Below are 19210 nucleotides of genomic sequence, written 5' to 3'. Positions count from 1 at the left end.
AAATCACACCAGAGCAAGCTCAGACCTTTTTTCACAGTATTTATTGCCTTAACAGTTCAAAGGGAAAATTGATAATCCCAGGGAACTTTATGCTAAAATAATGTTGACAGCAAAAGAGAATTGTGGTCTGTCACGAGATCAGATTGATGGATTCCCTCCAGGGTACATGCAAAATATATATTTGCTAATTGCCCTCCACAAAGGGTAGGCCTGGATAACGCAAAAAAAAAAGAATCTGAAATGTATGAAAATACTAATGTCTTTTTCAAAAGTGTTTCCTACACAGGTTGAGCGCTGAGAGGAGGCGCAGAGGAAACAGCCAATGATCGGCTCCCATTGGGGTGAGCCAAATCAGAGCATCCCAATTTACATAATCTTATCCTGCCTATGGTAACTTCATCATGTAAGTGCATGGAAATCTGTCTGTGGCCTACTATAACGTCTCTGAATGCATGTATAACTAATCTCTAACTAGAGGTGTCAAGTAACGAAGTACAAATACCTCATTACCTTACTTAAGTAGAACTTTTGGTTGTGTATGCTTCACTGGAGTAATTATTTTTCAGACGGTTTTTTACTTTTACTCCTTACATTTTCACGCAATTATCTTTACTTTTTACTCCTTACGTTTTAAAAACAGCCTTACTCTATTTCATTTCGGCCTTTTAAAAAAAACTATCCAGTTAAATTGTGCCATCCGGATAGAGTGAATTTGGTTGTGGTTGGATGAGAAGTATAAACATATTTGGTTTGTACGTGTCTGGTCTCTGAAACACATGTTAATGCTCAATAATGCACATATATGGTTCTTTAATATATTTGCATTATACTAAGATGCATTCATTTTCAATGGCTTTTAGCCTTAATGGTTTTTCCCCGCTTATATTACTTTTACTTTTATACTTTAAGTACTTTTGAAACCAGTACTTTATACTTTTACTTGAGAAAAAAAAAAAATAAAAATAAAAATAAATAAATTTTGAGTTGATACTTCAACTTCTACAGGAGTATTTTTGAACTCTAATATCTATACTTCTACCTGAGTAATGAATGAGAATACTTTTGACACCTCTGTCTTTAACACTCGTCCTGACCTTTCCTGTTTTCCTCACTGACGGCTCTGCTTATAAAAATGGAATACCATACGCAGGTTATACAATTTGTGATAATTCTTAATTGTTGAAAGCGCCCTCCTCCTCCAGCTCCACCCAAGTAGATGAAACTATATACTGATCAAAAGGTAAAACTGTTACAATCTATACAGATTCCAGATATGCTTTTGGTTGTGTATATTGTATTTTATAGATTTTATATATTGTGGGCGAACCAAGGATTTATTTCATCCTCGGAGATAAATGTGGTTAATTGATTGGTGAACTGTTACAAGCCTGTCAACTACCTTCATCTATTGCTTTGTTAAATGTGAAGCCCACACCCAGTCCAACCCTGTTTTCACTAGGCAATGCTTCAGCTGACCATGCAGCAAAAGAAACTGCCAAATTTGGCTTACCTGTCTATGTAAAACTTTGCCCTTCTATACCCGCTAACGACCTGGTTTCTCCTAATGATGTAGCTCTCCTACAAGAAGACTACTGAGGTGAAGAAAAAACGGATTGTAGCATTCCCATGGTTGTAAAAATGTAAATAATTTGTGGGTCAGCAACGACGGCCGCGTTGTGAAACCCACATCCTTGTACGCGTAAATAGCATGCATGTCGCATAGCTGATCACAGTTAGCAATCACAGATGAGCAAAAGGGGGAATGTGTCAGATAGTGTTGAAAGACTGATAAGCTCCAAGATTTGCATCCTATAAAAATATTGCAAACATTATCAACACTTCCCCCCACCGTGACTTTTTTTGAAGCTCTGCAAATAGACATTATGTGAGGGATATGAAATTATTCTTGTATGAAAATGTTCATGTATGAAAATGTTTTTGTATGTGCAGAGAATTTTAAACTGGACTTAAATGGACAATGTTGACACCTGTTAACACCCATTAGGAAGCACAAAACTCACGCCTCATGAAAGGATTATGGGTAGACCTATGACCATACAAAGCAATTCAGTTCTGTATATATGAAGAAGATGGACTTCCATGCCATGGATGAATCCATGATATCATTCTGTTGTACTCTAAACTTCTGCTGTTCAGTCAATCCACAGAAAAGTAAAAGCTGTCCAGTCTCTTCTTAGTGGCAAACCATGCCACAACCCGGAGACTGGGTGTGTGTCGGAGAGGGCCTCGGTGGTCCAGGGCTCAGCACGTCCTGCACCACCGACACTCAAGGGTGGGGGGCGCTGGCCTGGTTCCACGCGTCCCACTGCGGGAGCATAGCTCCTCGACCATGCACCGGAGACCGGCCGATTCCTTCTTCTTTCTGTGGTAAAGGGAAAGCCCAGCTCCAACACCCAGGACCTCCACGACTGGTGGAGGAGCGGAGGAGCGGAGGAGCAGAGGAGCAGCACAGGCCCCGCAGACCCCCACAAGCGAGACAATTATGGTGTAGCATCGAGATGTGACTCCACATACTCTCCTTCTGAAGAACCGCTTGTTAAGCCTAAAACAAGCCAAAAACCACTGCCCGATTCCATTGAGGATTCGGCAAGGACCGCAACAGGGGGCATGCCGATGCTCTCACGGGAGATGGCTGCTCTAGGGATGATGGCCTTGCGGAATCGTGCTACATTGGACTACTTACTAGCTTCTCAAGGGGAACTTGTACTGTCATTAAAACTGAATGTTGTACATTTATACCCGCAATGCCACAGTCCAAGAAATAACGCATCACTTGAAAGACATTGCTAAAACGTTACATACAACTGTCGCAACTAGTTTTTTGATTGCTTTAAAGAACAGTTAGGACACGTTGGTTACTCGATATTTGAATTTGTTTTGTTGGCTTGTTGTTATTTGACTTCTGATCACATGTTTAAGGTTCACTTGCAAAATATGTATCACTACTCCACTGTAATTCAACAAAAAGAAAAAAAAAAAAATAAATAAAAAATTGTGAATTGATGAAGCAGCTTGACCCCCGGCAGGGGCAGGTTGCCCAGTCCTACCTCCTGCAGGGCTTTGAACTAGGACCCAACACATTTGGGGTAGCTTCAGCTTCCTACCCCCCGTGCAGATCCCGACACCTCGGAAGTTGGTTCAAACAGACTTGAATCACGAAAGCACCCTATGGGGTGATTTGGAGGTCTGTGACAGTCATGCCAAATGTCTGATAATGACATTTGGCCCGATTCACATCCGACTGTAAATTACTTTTTGTCTCTCGCCTGATTCGTGTATTCCTGCATCTTGTTGTATAAGAATCTGATTACAACATCACTCGATGTCAGCATTTCTACCAGACCTCTGGTCTGTGTAGACGTGCTCACCGCCGGCTCAATAAAACCTCATAAAAAACCACAAAGCGGACTTCTGAACTGGTTTGATAAATTCCACAACAACTGGAACTCTGGCCGGTTCTGGGGCAGGGGTGGGCTGTGTCCGCACCCAAACATGCGTCCTGCCCACCCGATCAAAGCTTTGATTTATTTTTTTATAATTTTATTTTTTCATATATATATCAGGGCTCTCAAGTTTCATGAAAAGTTTGGAGTGAGATTACATCTATTAGGGCTGGAGCGACTTGAAATTCTGTGCTTTTTGGCCGCAGCGGCCCCTCGGCCCAATCCAGACTCCCAATTATTTTTGCTACTTAAAAACCAGTTCAAGTTCTGAAGGCCTAAATATGGTGTCTTTAATAATACTTTAGTTTACCTATTGTTAGACTTATCTGAGTTTATACATATTGCCGGCTTGCATTAGAACAAGTATAAGCACCTGTTTACTTTACATTGAGTTGACTGTGTGGCTGTGGCTTAATCCACAGACATGTAGTTTCGTTATGGTTTGTGGAGAAAGCACTGGCTTAGAATAGGGGAGAGCTGCTCTCCAGGCTCAAATAACGTTATACACAGTTGTGGGCTATTTGGGTAGACAAACTCACATATGAGGATTGGAAGAATACATGATTACTTTTTTCTAGGGCTGTCAAGCGATTAATTTTTCTTTAATCGTGCTTAATGGCTGAATTTCAGTAATTAATCACATATTTGCATGTATAAAATTCTATTATTTTGCACAGTTTTTAAGACCATATTAACAATGTAAAGCAACTCTTACCAGTGTATATTGATTGGGAATCAAATGAATGAAAGTTACTTTATGAACTCAACTTTGGATTTATTTCAAATAGAACACACATAAATTGTGGTTTATTTGGTAGTGTGACTCATTTTAATTTGATTTGCATCATTAGGTTTCCATACAAAACAGGTGCACTAGCTTCCCCTCTTCTTTTTTAATAAATGAAGCATCAGTGAAGGCCAGACTACAAAACCGCCGCTGAATTAATAAAACCAACATTAGGAGACCCAACAAGTGAAGACTTACAGTTGTCCAATTACTAACCTAGTGAATGATAATAGTTACCTACCATTTACCTTGCTTTGCTTTTCCAACTCGTCTGCAACCTGTGCGTGCACGCGCATCCACGGAACGAACATGCAGCGGGGGAAAAAACTGCCCAGCAACAAGACATACTATTTTCTGATTGGCTGGTAGTCGCTGACGCCGGACCGCTGTAAACTCAGCGGAGAAATCCTCCTCCGCCCCGCCCGTTCAGTATTAATTTCTGTGCGCTCGGCTTTATCACTTCTCAGCGTGAGAAATGTCAGGTGTAGCGTGTGAGCGTGTGAACTGGTTGAAATGCGTGTGTCTCACGCTCAATGCGTGAGTCTTGAGAGCCCTGTAATATATATTAAAACAATCACAAAATATCTGTACCGTTTCTGATTGGGTGGGCACTGTGCATCATTTTTAGACACAACAAAGAACGCATACCGCAAAAGTTGTGTCTCAGCGGAGGAACCGGCGTCCCAGCAAAGTGAGAAGAGAAAAAAGAGGTTTTCCCACCAGCAGACAGCGCACACACTAAAGGCTGATTTATGGTTCCGCGTTAAACCAACGCAGAGCCTACTGCGTAGGGTACGCCGTAAGGCTGATTTATGGTTCCGCGTTACACCAACACAGAGCCTACGGCGCAGGGTACGCGGCGACCCGCACCGTACGTGGAAATGCGCTCTTTCTTTTGCTATTAAAACATGATTTGTAATGTGAATTTGCCACACTTAAACTACAAATAATAGTTTTTGACGTGACATCAGAGATTGCGCATGCTCTCTGTGAAAGGATGAGGCAAATCGGGTCGCAGCACTGCTTCAACTGTGCGATGCCTTCACGAGAATTTCAAACATGCTTGATTTTCTTGCGACCTCACGATTTGTGATCGGGAGCTCGTCGTGAGGTGTTAATCTCTCGTCGTTACCCCACGTATACTGCACGAGGCACGAGCAACGATTGGGTAAAAATCGGGCCCGATCAAAAAAAAGTCGCACGACTGGAAAATCGTCTCAAAACGAGCCGATAATCGCACAGTGTATGCCCGGCTTTTAGTGAATGTTCTCTGTTTTGTCATTCTATTGGAGAACTTCTAATCTCTCCTTATTTTTGTTATAACCGGAGAGTAGGGATGGGAATCGAGAACCGGTTCTTGTTGAGAACCGGTTCCCAGTGTTTCAATTCCTTGGAATCGTTTGCCTTTTTCCCAAACGATTCCCTTATCGATTCCAGCGGGCGCGAATGACGTCACCAAGCACGTTGCGCAGCGTGCGCGTTTGCGCCCAGCAGGAAAACACGGGGACAAAGCGGCATAAACGCTGGGAAGTTTGGTTACATTTTACCAAAAAGGATGACAACAGGGCGACAATTCTTGCAATGTGGACATTTCAACAGAGGGGGGAAACTGTTAGGACTCGGCCGGCTGATGCGCTGGGAGCGCGGAGTCAGCCTGCATGTGGTAAGGCTGATTTATAGTTCCGCGTTACACCAACGCAGAGCCTACTGCGTAGGGTACGCCGTAAGGCTGATTTATGGTTCCGCGTTACACCAACACAGAGCCTACGGCGCAGGGTACGCGGCGACCCGCACCGTACGTGGAAATGCGCTCTTTCTTTTGCTATTAAAACATGATTTGTAATGTGAATTTGCCACACTTAAACTACAAATAATAGTTTTTGACGTGACATCAGAGATTGCGCATGCTCTCTGTGAAAGGATGAGGCAAATCGGGTCGCAGCACTGCTTCAACTGTGCGATGCCTTCACGAGAATTTCAAACATGCTTGATTTTCTTGCGACCTCACGATTTGTGATCGGGAGCTCGTCGTGAGGTGTTAATCTCTCGTCGTTACCCCACGTATACTGCACGAGGCACGAGCAACGATTGGGTAAAAATCGGGCCCGATCAAAAAAAAGTCGCACGACTGGAAAATCGTCTCAAAACGAGCCGATAATCGCACAGTGTATGCCCGGCTTTTAGTGAATGTTCTCTGTTTTGTCATTCTATTGGAGAACTTCTAATCTCTCCTTATTTTTGTTATAACCGGAGAGTAGGGATGGGAATCGAGAACCGGTTCTTGTTGAGAACCGGTTCCCAGTGTTTCAATTCCTTGGAATCGTTTGCCTTTTTCCCAAACGATTCCCTTATCGATTCCAGCGGGCGCGAATGACGTCACCAAGCACGTTGCGCAGCGTGCGCGTTTGCGCCCAGCAGGAAAACACGGGGACAAAGCGGCATAAACGCTGGGAAGTTTGGTTACATTTTACCAAAAAGGATGACAACAGGGCGACAATTCTTGCAATGTGGACATTTCAACAGAGGGGGGAAACTGTTAGGACTCGGCCGGCTGATGCGCTGGGAGCGCGGAGTCAGCCTGCATGTGGTAAGGCTGATTTATGGTTCCGCGTTACACCAACGCAGAGCCTACGGCGTAGGGTACGCGGCAACACGCACCGTACGGCGCGCGTCGCCGCGTACCCTACGCCGAGGGCTCTGCGTCGATTTAACGCGGACCATAAATCATGCTTTAGAAGAGCTGCGCTCCGGCGGACAGCGGAGCTCCTGACACAGCTGCAACTGATCAGCTCATCTATGGAGAAGTTAAAGAGCATCTACCACTAGATTCTCCTTTCATCAAGGCAGGAAGAGTATCAGGCCAGAATAGATGAATGTCACCAAGCAGGGACTAAGTTTGTGGTGTTGAACATGTTACTGGACATTCTTGTGTAATTGCCACAAAATAATTTGTTGTTTTTCATTAATTTCTACAGAAGAATATTTATTTTATTATTATTATTTTATATTAAATACATATTTTACTGTATATTACAAATCATTTAGTGGGGACCCCCTGGCACCATCGAGGAGCCCAAGGCTGGGGGCATCTTAAGACCTCATTATATTTTTTTTGTTCAAAGATATAAAAGTTTTATATCTTTGAACAAAAAAGATCGGAGAAACAAAGAAATTGAAACAAAGAAACAATTTTAGTATCAACTTTGTTTTATTAAAACAAAGTTGATACTAAAATTGTTTCTTTTTAGTATTTTAGTATCAACTTTGTTTTATTAAAACAAAGTTGATACTAAAATTGTTTCTTCTCCTTTTTTCCAAATGAGAATCGATAAGAGAATCGATAAAGAATCGAATCGATAAGCAGAATCGATAAGAGAATCGGAATCGAAAAAATCTTATCAATTCCCATCCCTACCGGAGAGGGTAGCTAAACCAAAGTGTCCTCTAAAGAGTGAATGTGAGTTAGGACACCAGCTTTAACTATCCGAAGGCTCTATAGCCACAGAGGGACTCGAACCCTCAATCTTCTGATCCGAAGTCAGACGCCTTGTCCATTAGGCCATGTGGTCCACGGCTTGCTCCTCTTTCTCATAAAATAAACAGTTAATCCTGCCATTTTAGTTAATGTGCTTGCAGTTGTTAAAGGTATTGTGACATCATTTTTAACATGCTTTTAACACTATTAAAAGTCTTGGCCAACATCCCTCAAATGTGTCTAAAAGAGTGTAACAAGAAAAACTTCACTCTAGTACTCTATTCCTGGCTTTTTATGACAGTGTTTTTTTGCGCCGTGAAAAACGCTTCCTTTTCCCCCTTTCCTGTCAATCATTGCGCCGCTCCTCCTCCAAACCTCCTCCAACCCAGCCATACGCTCACAGCGGCGTCGGAGAGTTAAGCCGGGAGCGACAGGCGAAGCATGCACGGAAAAGCAGCAGGGCGAACCACAGCAAACAATCATAAAAATAAAGGCATGCAAGCAGCAGTGTCCCCTTATCTTAAGTCCAGTCAGTGGCCGCGGGTCTTCTTAGCAGTTGTCCTCCGGTGATGAGAACAGAAGAGGCTCTAAACAGCTTCGTGTTAAGCCTGATTTATGGTTCCGCGTTAAATCGACGCAGAGCCTACGCCGTAGGGTTCAGCGTACGTTGCGCGTCGCCGCGTAACCCTACGCCGTCGGCTCTGCGTCGGTGTAACGCGGAACCATAAATCAGCCTTTATGGTGCGCTGGAGAGGAGAGGAGGCAGGGAGCTGGGTGGAGGGGGCGGTGATTTAGCGGGTCTATACGTAACGGTCCGCCACCAAACCAGATGCGCCGTTTTTGCATAGTTATGCGGAAAATCCCAGAAAGCACACAATACACTGAATGTTAAAAGTTCGTTGTTTTTTGGGTGTAATTGATGTCAAGACACCCAACAAAACACAAAAAATGTTTTTCATGTCACAATACCTTTAAATGTACTAAGCGTTAAGAGTGATATTCTTAATTAGAAGGCTCTGCTGGGATTTGAACCCAGGATCTCCTGTTTACAAGACAGGTGCTTTGACCAACTAAGCCACAGGGCCCACAACAGCTGTCTCCAACTTACATTAAAGGGGACATATTATGGCATTTAATGTATATTTTAAAAAGGCCTTGAATGCCTTAAAAACAATCTAAAGCTTGTTTTTTCTACATACATCAGAAATTCAGCCTGTGAGCCATGTCTATAGGTTTACCGCTTCTAACCTCTTTTTCTGTGCTTCATTCTAAGGGAAGGGGGGGTATGATAATGAGGCTCTGTGCTGATTGGCTCCCTGAATGACGTGTAGCAGGGGAGGAGCATAAGCCTGGCATTCAGTTACACAGATCTTAAAGCCTGATTTACGGTTCTGCGTTAAATCGACGCGTACCCTACGCCGCAGGCTCTGCGTTGGTGAAACGCAGAACCGTAAATCAGCCTTTAGTGACCTCGTCTTCACACAGGAAGGCTAACAACCACACACACACACACACACACACACACACACACACACACACACACACACACACAAAAGCATACAAGTGTGGCATTTAAAAATAGAGCAGGAGCAAACCCATAGAAATCTCCATCCTCCGTTTCTTCATTCATCCGAGCCTGATCAATGAGTCCAGGAGAACTGCAGCTGTGACAGGCAGAGAGCGCTGAACGTTCTTACCGCTGACTCGTGTGCAGTTGCCGGATCCGTGCTGTTGGTACTGATCCTTTTATAAGGGTAAGTGTCGATGCAAAACCTCATCTTAACTGTCCCTTGCTGTGGAAACAGCCACCGCTGCTGAACAATGGCTGGAGCTCCAGCCGGCGTAGCTGGCTGGTTGTGGGCGTGGCTTCAGCAGCGGGGGCCGACCTATGGAAATGAGCGCCTATGGTGACGTCACCCTAGGCGCAGATTCAGAATGGCTCAAAAAAAGGTCACGTGACACTGGAAGACTCAGTCAGGGGGGGGAGCAGACCCTGCAGAATTCCATGGTATTTTATCTTCCCTGTGCTGACACGGTGAGGGGAGACCACTTTATATATGTTAAAACAAGAAAAAACGTGTTTTTCATAATAGGTCCCCTTTAAGCAGACTGAACTGTCATCACATTTTAACAGCCCTCATGAATATTGAGGTGATTATTGTTGCTCGTCAGTGAACAGTCGTTGGCTGACCGTCACTGCCAGGGTACTTGAGAAAGCTTTGATCCAGTCAGGAGTGGGTACAAAGAGAGAGCTCTGTTCATTCAAATGTCAATGACAGTTGTCATTATCAAACCTCTCCAAGTCTATGGTCTCTTTCTAAGAGAATGTTGTAATGCAATGGATGACAACACATGTCTAACTGAATATACCTGCAAACATGCAGCTTATACAACAAGAAGTTGATGTATAAGCTAAGGGACAAATGGCGGTAAGTAGCTTATGATATTGAAGAAACCATCATCAAAGAGTTACTCTCCCTGACATGACTGCTCTCCTTCTCATGTGGCTGGAAAACTGTGACGTCTCATTCAGCTGTTTCAGGTACTTTCCTGCAGCGTTGTTGGTATAGCAGTCAACATGGCTGCTTGCCAAGCAGTTGACCTGGGTTTGATTCCCAGCCAATGCAAGAAACATGAGGTCTTCATAAGTGTAATGCTTTTTGTTGGGGAAGAATATGTTTTGGACAATCAGACTTTATGTATGTGTACATGGCTTCAAACTTTTTTGGGACATGAGTCCTAATTGTTGACTTGACAGACATTAAATTAGACATATAGTCTCACGCATATATGTGCAAGAAGACAGGTAACATATATCTTTATGTGGCGGCACGTTCACTATTATTTAAGTTTGGGATCTGAAGATCTTTTTCTGTTTACCGACAACACCACCTTTGATTAGGACCCAAGGACCCATACTAAAGGTCAATTATCACCTCTACAAAAGGACATGGCGGTTCCTTCACTCAGGGAGGGAGATAGGGGACAGAGTTCAATAATACAAACAATATTTTATTATTTAAAAAAGGCACATTGGTTGGGGCAATAAAACAAAAAAGGAGCCCAATTAAAGAAAGGGGAAAGGGTTTACGGACTAGACCTTACCGGCTGACCTCTTGGCATGAAAGAGAAGCAAGATGTAGGTTTTCAGCATTCACACATGATGCCAATGTTGGTCTTCAGGTAAAGCATTGTACTACAGTCTTGAAACTTTGCTACTTGGAGGAGAAAAAACACAAATTGCATAAATCTCTGGGGCTCGTCCGGGAATTGAACCCGGGACCTCTCGCACCCAAAGTTAGAATCATACTACTAGACCAACGAGCCACGAAACACATATCTGGCAAACAAAAAATCACGGTCACATCATACCTGTCTAGATGGTTTTTTATAACATTAAGGGGGAATAGAAATAGATCAATAACCTGTTGCACAGTTTCTGTAGTTTAGTGGCTATCGTGTTTGTCTCGCATGAAAAAGGTCCCTTGTCTGGCTGAACTTCTGGATCAGGACCTATCAGTGAACAGAGCATATCATCCACTGGAAGATTTACAGCACGGTTTCGTCTTAGAAGAACTTCATCAATGACAGCTTTTATAGCAGGAAAAGCACAACAGCCTATGGTGTGTAGAAGAGTGATTTTTATCTTATTGAGCATTGTTCATATGTATCAGTCATGCATATCCAAAACAGGCTTTCTCCCCGTCGGGGAATGGAACCCCAGTCTACTGCGTGACAGGCAGAGATACTGTCCACTATACTAACGAGGACATCTGATAATCTGTGATAGATAGTTCACAACAAAACTGGTACAGGCAGGTTAGCTGTGAGATAAGTACGGGAACAAGACCTAAGGATACCTGTTTTACTGGCTCTATCATATAACCAGGGCTGCACATAAGTGGGCCGCCAGAGCGCATGCGCCGTCAATTCCACAGTGCGCTGTCAATCTTGTGCTGCGAAGCGCTTTTGCGTACCAACAGCTGGGGCTCATATTATTGGTTGTGGCCAGACCAGAATACTAATATTAAAAAATCTATTGGGAGAGCTTTTCCCCAGAACTGCCACTCAAAGTTAGTACTGGCCAATCACAGCGCATGCTCGTTGCGGTGGTGAGGAAGAGAGGTAAGGATCAGCTTTACTGAACAAACCCCGACACGTCTCGTCAAAATGTCCAAGAAGCAAGCGCCATTAAGTAATTATTTTTGCGTTCCACCACCACCAACTACAAAGAGACGCCAAACTGAACCACTACCCGAATCGAACAGAAAACGTGTGTTCGCCGAGAAGTGGCTGCATGATGTTACGTGGCGACGCGTACCGTACGTTCGCGCTCCCGCGTATCCTACCCCGTAAGCTCTGCGTTGGTGCAACGCGGAACCATAAATCAGCCAGTGTCCGTCACTGCGTGCAGCAGTTTCCTGCACCAGCAAGACGCTGCTCCCTGATTATGGCTCACAGTTTATGAAAACCCCAAATAAAAAATAAATTAGAGAATATTTTATGAAATCAATAAACAATTCCATCATCAAAATTATAACAAATAAAAGGTTCAACACATCTTGCTTTGCATGTATTAAGACTAGGTAATATATTAGTTTCACCTTTTAAGTTGAATTATTGAAATAGATTAACATTTACACCATATTCTAGTGGGATTGAGGAGATCCTCGAAGTATTCCTTCCACCACCCGATGATGTCCCCAGTCGAGGTCAACAGCTCCCCTCCTCCACTGTAAACAGTGTTGGCGGAGCACTGCTTCCCCCTCTTGATGCGCCGGATGGTTTGCCAGAATTTCCTCGAGGCTGACCGGTAGGCCTCCTCCATGGCCTCCCCGAACTTTTCCCAGACCCGAGTTTTTGCTTCCGCGACCGCCCGGGCTGCAGTCCGCTTGGCCTGCCGGTACCCGTCAGCTGCCTCGGGAGTCCACCGAGCTAGCCAGGCTCGGTAGGACTCCTTCTTCAGCTTGACGGCATCCCTTACTTTCCGGTGTCCACCACCGGGTTCGGGGATTGCCGCCGCGACAGGCGCCGGAGACCTTACGGCCGCAGCTCCGGACGGCCGCGTCAACAATGGAAGTGGAGAACATGGTCCATTCGGACTCAATGTCTCCGGCCTCCCTCGGAATCCGGTCAAAGCTCTCCCGGAGGTGGGAGTTGAAGACCTCCCTGACAGGGGAATCTGCCAGACGTTCCCAGCAGACCCTCACGATACGCTTGGGTCTTCCAGGTCTGACCAGCTTCCTCCCCTGCCAGCGGATCCAACTCACCACCAGGTGGTGATCAGTTGACAGCTCAGCCCCTCTCTTCACCCGAGTGTCCAAGACATACGGCCGGAGGTCAGATGACACGACTACAAAGTCGATCATTGACCTCCGGCCTAGGGTGTCCTGGTGGCACGTGCACTGATGGACACCCTTATGCTCGAACATGGTGTTCGTTATGGACAGACTGTGGCTAGCACAGAAGTCCAATAACAAAACACCACTCGGGTTCAGATCGGGGAGGCCGTTCCTCCCAATCACACCTCTCCAGGTAACACTGTCGCTGCCCACGTGAGCGTTGAAGTCCCCCAACAGAACGATGGAGTCCCCAGTTGGGGCACTTTCCAGCACCCCTCCCAGGGCCTCCAGGAAGGCCGGGTACTCTGCACTGCCGTTCGGCCCGTAGGCCGAAACGACAGTGAGAGACCTATCCCCGACCCGAAGGGGCAGGGAAGCGACCCTCTCGTTAAGTGGGGAGAACTCCCCACTTAATGAGTTTCTTGGAGACATTAATCTGCCGAAGTTACATCAGGAACAGGTTACGAATTTAGATTCACCGCTCTCAATAGGAGAACTCCATGAAGCTCTTCAACATATGCCCAATAATAAAGCTCCGGGCCCAGATGGTTTCCCAGCGGAATTTATAAGGAATTCTGGAGCATATTAGCACCAACATTTTATAAAATGATTCTAAATGCTAGGGAGAATAAAAGCTTACCCTTAAATATGAACTCTGCTAATATTAGTCTTTTATTAAAACCGGACAAAGATCCCTTGCTCCCATCGAGCTACCGCCCAATTTCATTGATAAATGTAGACCTTAAAATAATTAGCAAGGCCCTTACTGAACGTCTGAAAAGAGTCACCCCTTCTATTATACATCCGGATCAAACAGGCTTCATTAAAGGTAGACATTCCTCTACTAATATTCGCAGATTATTAAATATTATAGACTATTCGACTATCAATAAACAGGAGACTACTATTATATCCTTAGACGCGGAAAAAGCATTTGATAAGGTAAATTGGAAGTTTCTATTGGCAACTTTGCACAAATTTGGATTTGGCGAATCTTTCATTGACTGGATAAAAATATTATACAGCTCTCCCAAGCCACGTGTAAGGACAAATGATCAAATCTCTACAAGTTTTACCTTGCAAAGAGGCACTAGACAGGGTTGCCCTCTCTCTCCCTCATTATTTGCAATATTTATTGAACCTTTAGCAGCAGCTATTAGACAAAATCAAAATATTAAAGGTATACAATGCAAAGTATTAGAGCACAAAATAAGTCTTTATGCGGATGACGTACTCCTCTTCCTCCAGAACTCACGATCTTCACTATCACAGACAATTGCACTTATAGAGGGATTTTCATCTCTGTCTGATTATTCTATTAATTGGTCTAAATCTACTGTTTTGTGTGTTAACTGCAATTTTAGGAATATAACAAATACTCAATTACAATCAGGGAACATTAGATATTTAGGCATAAACATCTCCCCTAGGCTGTCAGAGTTAATAAAATTAAATCATGTTCAGCTTATAAAGAAAATAGAAGATGATCTTTCCAGATGGAGCTCTCTCCCCATCTCGCTCATGGGTAGAATAGCCACCATTAAAATGATGGTTTTACCAAAAGTAAATTATTTTTTCTCAATGATACCATGCAAACCCCCTCTTTCCTGGTTTAAATCGTTGGACTCATATGTTTCAAAATTTCTGTGGAAAAATAAAACTCCACGTATTAGTTTAAAGACATTGCAAAAATCCAAAGAATATGGAGGTTTAGAGTTACCTAATTTTCAGTATTACTTCATAGCCAATAAATTACAGTATATTGTAAAATGGTCAAAAGATCATCCTTTAGATAGTCAATGGCTGGACTCAGAGCAAGTGTTTTGTAATGAACTAGAAATCTCAGAGTTACCATTCATTAGTCAAAGTATCAAACATCATCAATGTTTCAAAAGCATTAATATTAGCACAACTTTATCAGCTTGGTGGGAATTTCTTAAAGTAGCTAAAATTTCACTTTTTCCATGTGACCGTACACCCATATGGAACAACCCAGACATCGTGAAAAATGATAAAAAGATGGTTAATTTCGTTCAATGGAGAGATCAAGGAATACGGTACTTACAGCACGTAATTTTAGGAGGACAGTTTGTACCTTTCAATACACTTATTGTTCAATACGGAGTTAGCAGGAATACATTTTTAGAGTATCAACAACTTAAGGCCATAATAAATAAAACATACAAAATTAGCCAATTAGATTTACAACTTCCCGCTAAGATAACAGATTTATTGAATCTAAGCACTTTAAAGTTGTTATCAAAACTCTACAGGTTAGTGTCTAAACTGGACGATTCAGTCTCTCTTCCGATCTCCAAGTGGGAGGCGGATCTCTCTCTTAATACCGACCAGTTTTCTTGGTCACAAATATGCTTAAATACGTTTACTATGACTAAAAACCCAAACTTACAACTTATACAGTACAAAGTTCTACATAGAATACATTATACTGGACAAAGGATGTTCCAGATGGGCTTTGTCACCTCTAATATCTGTTCACAGTGCACAGAGAACACTCCTGATAATTATATGCATGCTTTATGGTTCTGTACACCGGTACAGAGGTTCTGGAAGGAGATTTGTGAGGATTTATCCACATGGATCAACCACAGAATCCCAGTGTGCCCCACGGTATGTATATTAGGTCACCTGAGAGACACTCAAATAGAACCTAATTGGACACACCGGCTTCTCACTGCCTTATGTATCGCAAAGAAAACCATTCTAGTAAATTGGAAACAAAAATCCAGTTTATGTATCAACCATTTTAGGAATCTTTTATCAGACCATATTAGTAGTGAGATAATGTCTGCCTCCACTGAACAACATTCGGATGAATTGCACTCTCTGTGGTCCCCGATTATTGGCTTCGTTACCTAGTGGGGGCGGGGGGGTGGTGATCTCGTAGCCCTTGGGGTTGGGGGTCGGCTTGGGGGGTCTGGGGCGCGGGCCTCCGGTGGCCCCTGGGGGGCTGTGGGGGGGGCCGCGGGGCCCTGTCCCTGGCCGGTGGGGGCCTTGGGGGCCTGTGGGGGGGGTTGCCTCATGGCGATGGGGGGGGTGGCTGGGGGGGCTCGGGCGGGGGGCTGTGGCTTGGGCGTCTCCGGGTCTCCCGGGGGGGGCTGGGCCGTGGACGGGGGGGTCCCACTCGGAGGGCCCGGCCCTGCCTGGGTGGGGGGTGACTGTCTGCGCTGGGGGGGCATTGCTGCCTTGGTCCTCCGTCGCTGGGCAGGGGCCGAGTGCCCCTGCGGATGTGGGGACTCCGTGACCCTTGGGGTGTCCGCCGGGGTGGCCTCGGGGGGGGGGTGGGGCCGGGGCCGGGGATCGGGCCTCCCCTGACCGGGGGGTGCACGGGCGGGCACGGCGGCGGGGTGGCACCATTCCCAGGTGTCTATGTCTTATGTTGTCAGTATGAATGGGAGGATGTTGGACCGTTTCCCCCTCCGTCTGGGGGCTCCGGCGGCGCCGGGGGCGCCCGTGGAGGTACGGTGGGGCCCTGGCCCGGCTCGGAGGGCCGGCCCCCGTCTACTGGATGGCCGGTGGGGGGACGCGGGTGTCTTATCAGGGCCGGCTTTGCTGGTCCTGCTTCCTGGCTTCGGCCTCCGCTCCCCCTCCTTCCCCCCCTACACGATTTATACGCACATAGGCGAAGGGCGGGGGTCCGGGTCGTGGGGGGCATTGTCCCGCGTGGCCCGGCACGGGGGGGGGGGGTCGGTGTCAAATCGATACTTGGCCCTCCCCCCTCCCTGTTTTTATGGCATTAATCACATACACTAAACACCAGGGGCGGGAGGGGGTGCCACATCACCCGCGCTCCCTCACCGGCCTGGGATAGGTGGGTCGGGATTCCCGGGCCTGGCGGGGCTCGCCGTGCAGCCTGGGGCGCCTTCTGGCGGTGCTGGACTCCTCCGGGGAGGGGGAAACGGTGCGTGATTGTGTGTCTGTGTCGGTGAGAATGCGGTATGGAAGGGTCCTGCCATGGATGATTCGGGCCTCCATTGGCAGGACATCAAAACTTAATAATTTATCATTATTATATTATACAAAGATGTTTATTATTATTATTATTAGTAGTAGTAGTAGTAGTAGTAGTAGTAGTAGTATTATTAGTAGTATTATTATTATGTATAGTATATCATATTATTATTAGTATAGATATCAGATAGGTGAATGGATGAATGAATGGGATGCCTGGGTCTGGGGCCCTCCGTTGTCGGGCCTGCACGGGTTTCGCCTTGTTGGGGGGGTTCCCTCTCTCCGGGCCCGTCTCCGGTCCCCCCCGCTGCCTCTGCGCGCGGGGCGCCCCTCTGGTCTTGGAGGGCCACTTTCGTGGGGGATGGGTGCGCCTGCCCGCGTCGGCGGCCGGGGCGGCTCTGTCTCTCCGGGCGGGCTGGCCCCCTGCCGGGTGGGGGTCGTTGGCCTGAAGGGTGAGGGCCTCCTGGCCGCGTGTCCGGCCCGGACCGGGTGGCCGGGGATTGCCTGGGTCGCGGTCCGCCGCAGCGGGATCCCTAGCTGCTTCTTCCCGCGCCGTGGGGGCCCCGCCCGCGGGCCCCCTCGGCCGCTGCCGGGGGGGGGGGGGGGGGCCTCGCAGGCGGTGGGTTGCCTCCCTCCTACTTCTCCCCTCTGTGGGGTTGCCGGTGGCCTGGGTTCCGGGCTCTTCCGTGTCGGCCTCTGGTCTCGCGGGTGGCGGGGTTGCTCCCCCCCCTCCCCCACTATAGATACACTTCAGGTGGAACTTTGTTTGGTTTATTACAGTATCTTGGGGTCTTGTTCACGAGTGAGGGGAGAACGGAGCGCGAGATCGACAGGCAGATCGGTGCGGCGGCCGCAGTAATGCGTTCATTGTATCGGTCCGTCGTGGTGAAGAGGGAGCTGAGCCGAAAGGCAAAGCTCTCAATTTACCGGTCGATCTACGTTCCCACCCTCACCTATGGTCATGAACTCTGGGTCATGACCGAAAGAACGGGATCCCGGATACAAGCGGCCGAAATGAGTTTCCTCCGCAGGGTGGCTGGACGCTCCCTTAGAGATAGGGTGAGTAGCTCTCACCCGGGAGGAGCTCGGAGTAGAGCTGAGGTGGCTCGGGCACCTGCATAGGATGCCCCCTGGACGCCTCCCTAGGGAGGTGTTCCGGGCATGTCCCACCGGGAGGAGGCCCCGAGGAAGACCCAGGACACGCTGGAGTGACTACGTCACTCGGCTGGCCTGGGAACGCCTTGGAGTCCCCCCGGAAGAGCTGGAGGAGGTGTCCGGGGAGGGGGAAGTCTGGGGATCCCTGCTCCGACTGCTGCCCCCGCGACCCGGACTCGGATAATGTGGTGGACAATGGATGGAAGGACCATATTCTAGTTGAATTATTGAAATAAATTAACTTTTACACCATATTCTAGTTGAATTATTGAAATAAATTAACTTTTACACCATATTCTAGTTGAATTATTGAAATAAATTAACTTTGTAAAGGACCATATTGAGCCATTCATCTTTATAAGTGAATAAATATCGTTTTGCCTATAACTTATTCCTGCATCCCTCTTTTATCGATCCGGCGAGACGGGTCACCGCGTTTTTGGAGGACCAAATATCCCACATATCCGAGGCTCCTCTGAGCACCAGACCAAAATAATTATGTGCAGCCCTGCATATAACACATACCTGCCAACACTCCCGATTTAAGCGGGAGTCTCCCGATTTTCAACCATTTCTCCCGCCCTGCTCCCGATTTGTAATTTCTCCCGCTTATCTCCCGATTTTAAAGTGAAATGAGTCAATGGTGTTTCACGTGTCGGGGTTCCTGCATGGATGTATTATATTAACGGGTTCCTGACAAACCTGGAAACCCAACCCAAAAGCACTGCCTACGTCCAAGCTCCGCCCCATGGAGCTGCTGAGATACGTCAACATCGCCGCCATATTGGATGTGGCAAGACTGGGCTGTAAACTAATACAAGTAAATGGACTTATTTTCATAAAGCGCCTTTCTACAAAGAAATTTACGTTTTACGTCTCATTTATTCATTCACACACAACCTAATATACTTGGGAAACAGTTAGGCACCAAATATAATATATTTAATTTTCTCAGAGGACAAAAATAAGAACTTTATTGATCCCACAGTAATTCATGTTATATCAGCTATAGAGA

General features: G+C 46.1%; 2 non-coding genes across 2 annotated transcripts; both read right to left on the bottom strand.

Annotated features, from left to right (window-relative positions):
- Positions 1 to 7747: 7747 nt before the first annotated feature.
- On the bottom strand, positions 7748 to 7821 carry trnar-ucg (transfer RNA arginine (anticodon UCG)). Its single transcript has one exon. It is a non-coding gene; the product is annotated as a tRNA-Arg (tRNA).
- A 916-nt stretch (positions 7822 to 8737) lies between these two features.
- trnat-ugu (transfer RNA threonine (anticodon UGU)) lies at positions 8738 to 8811 on the bottom strand. The gene has a single exon. It is a non-coding gene; the product is annotated as a tRNA-Thr (tRNA).
- Positions 8812 to 19210: the final 10399 nt, after the last annotated feature.

The sequence above is a fragment of the Cololabis saira genome, chromosome 13, assembly GCF_033807715.1.
Source record: "Cololabis saira isolate AMF1-May2022 chromosome 13, fColSai1.1, whole genome shotgun sequence".
NCBI classification, from domain to species: Eukaryota; Metazoa; Chordata; class Actinopteri; order Beloniformes; family Belonidae; genus Cololabis; species Cololabis saira.
Note: the sequence above shows the minus strand (reverse complement) of the source record. Positions and strands in the feature narration are given on the sequence as shown.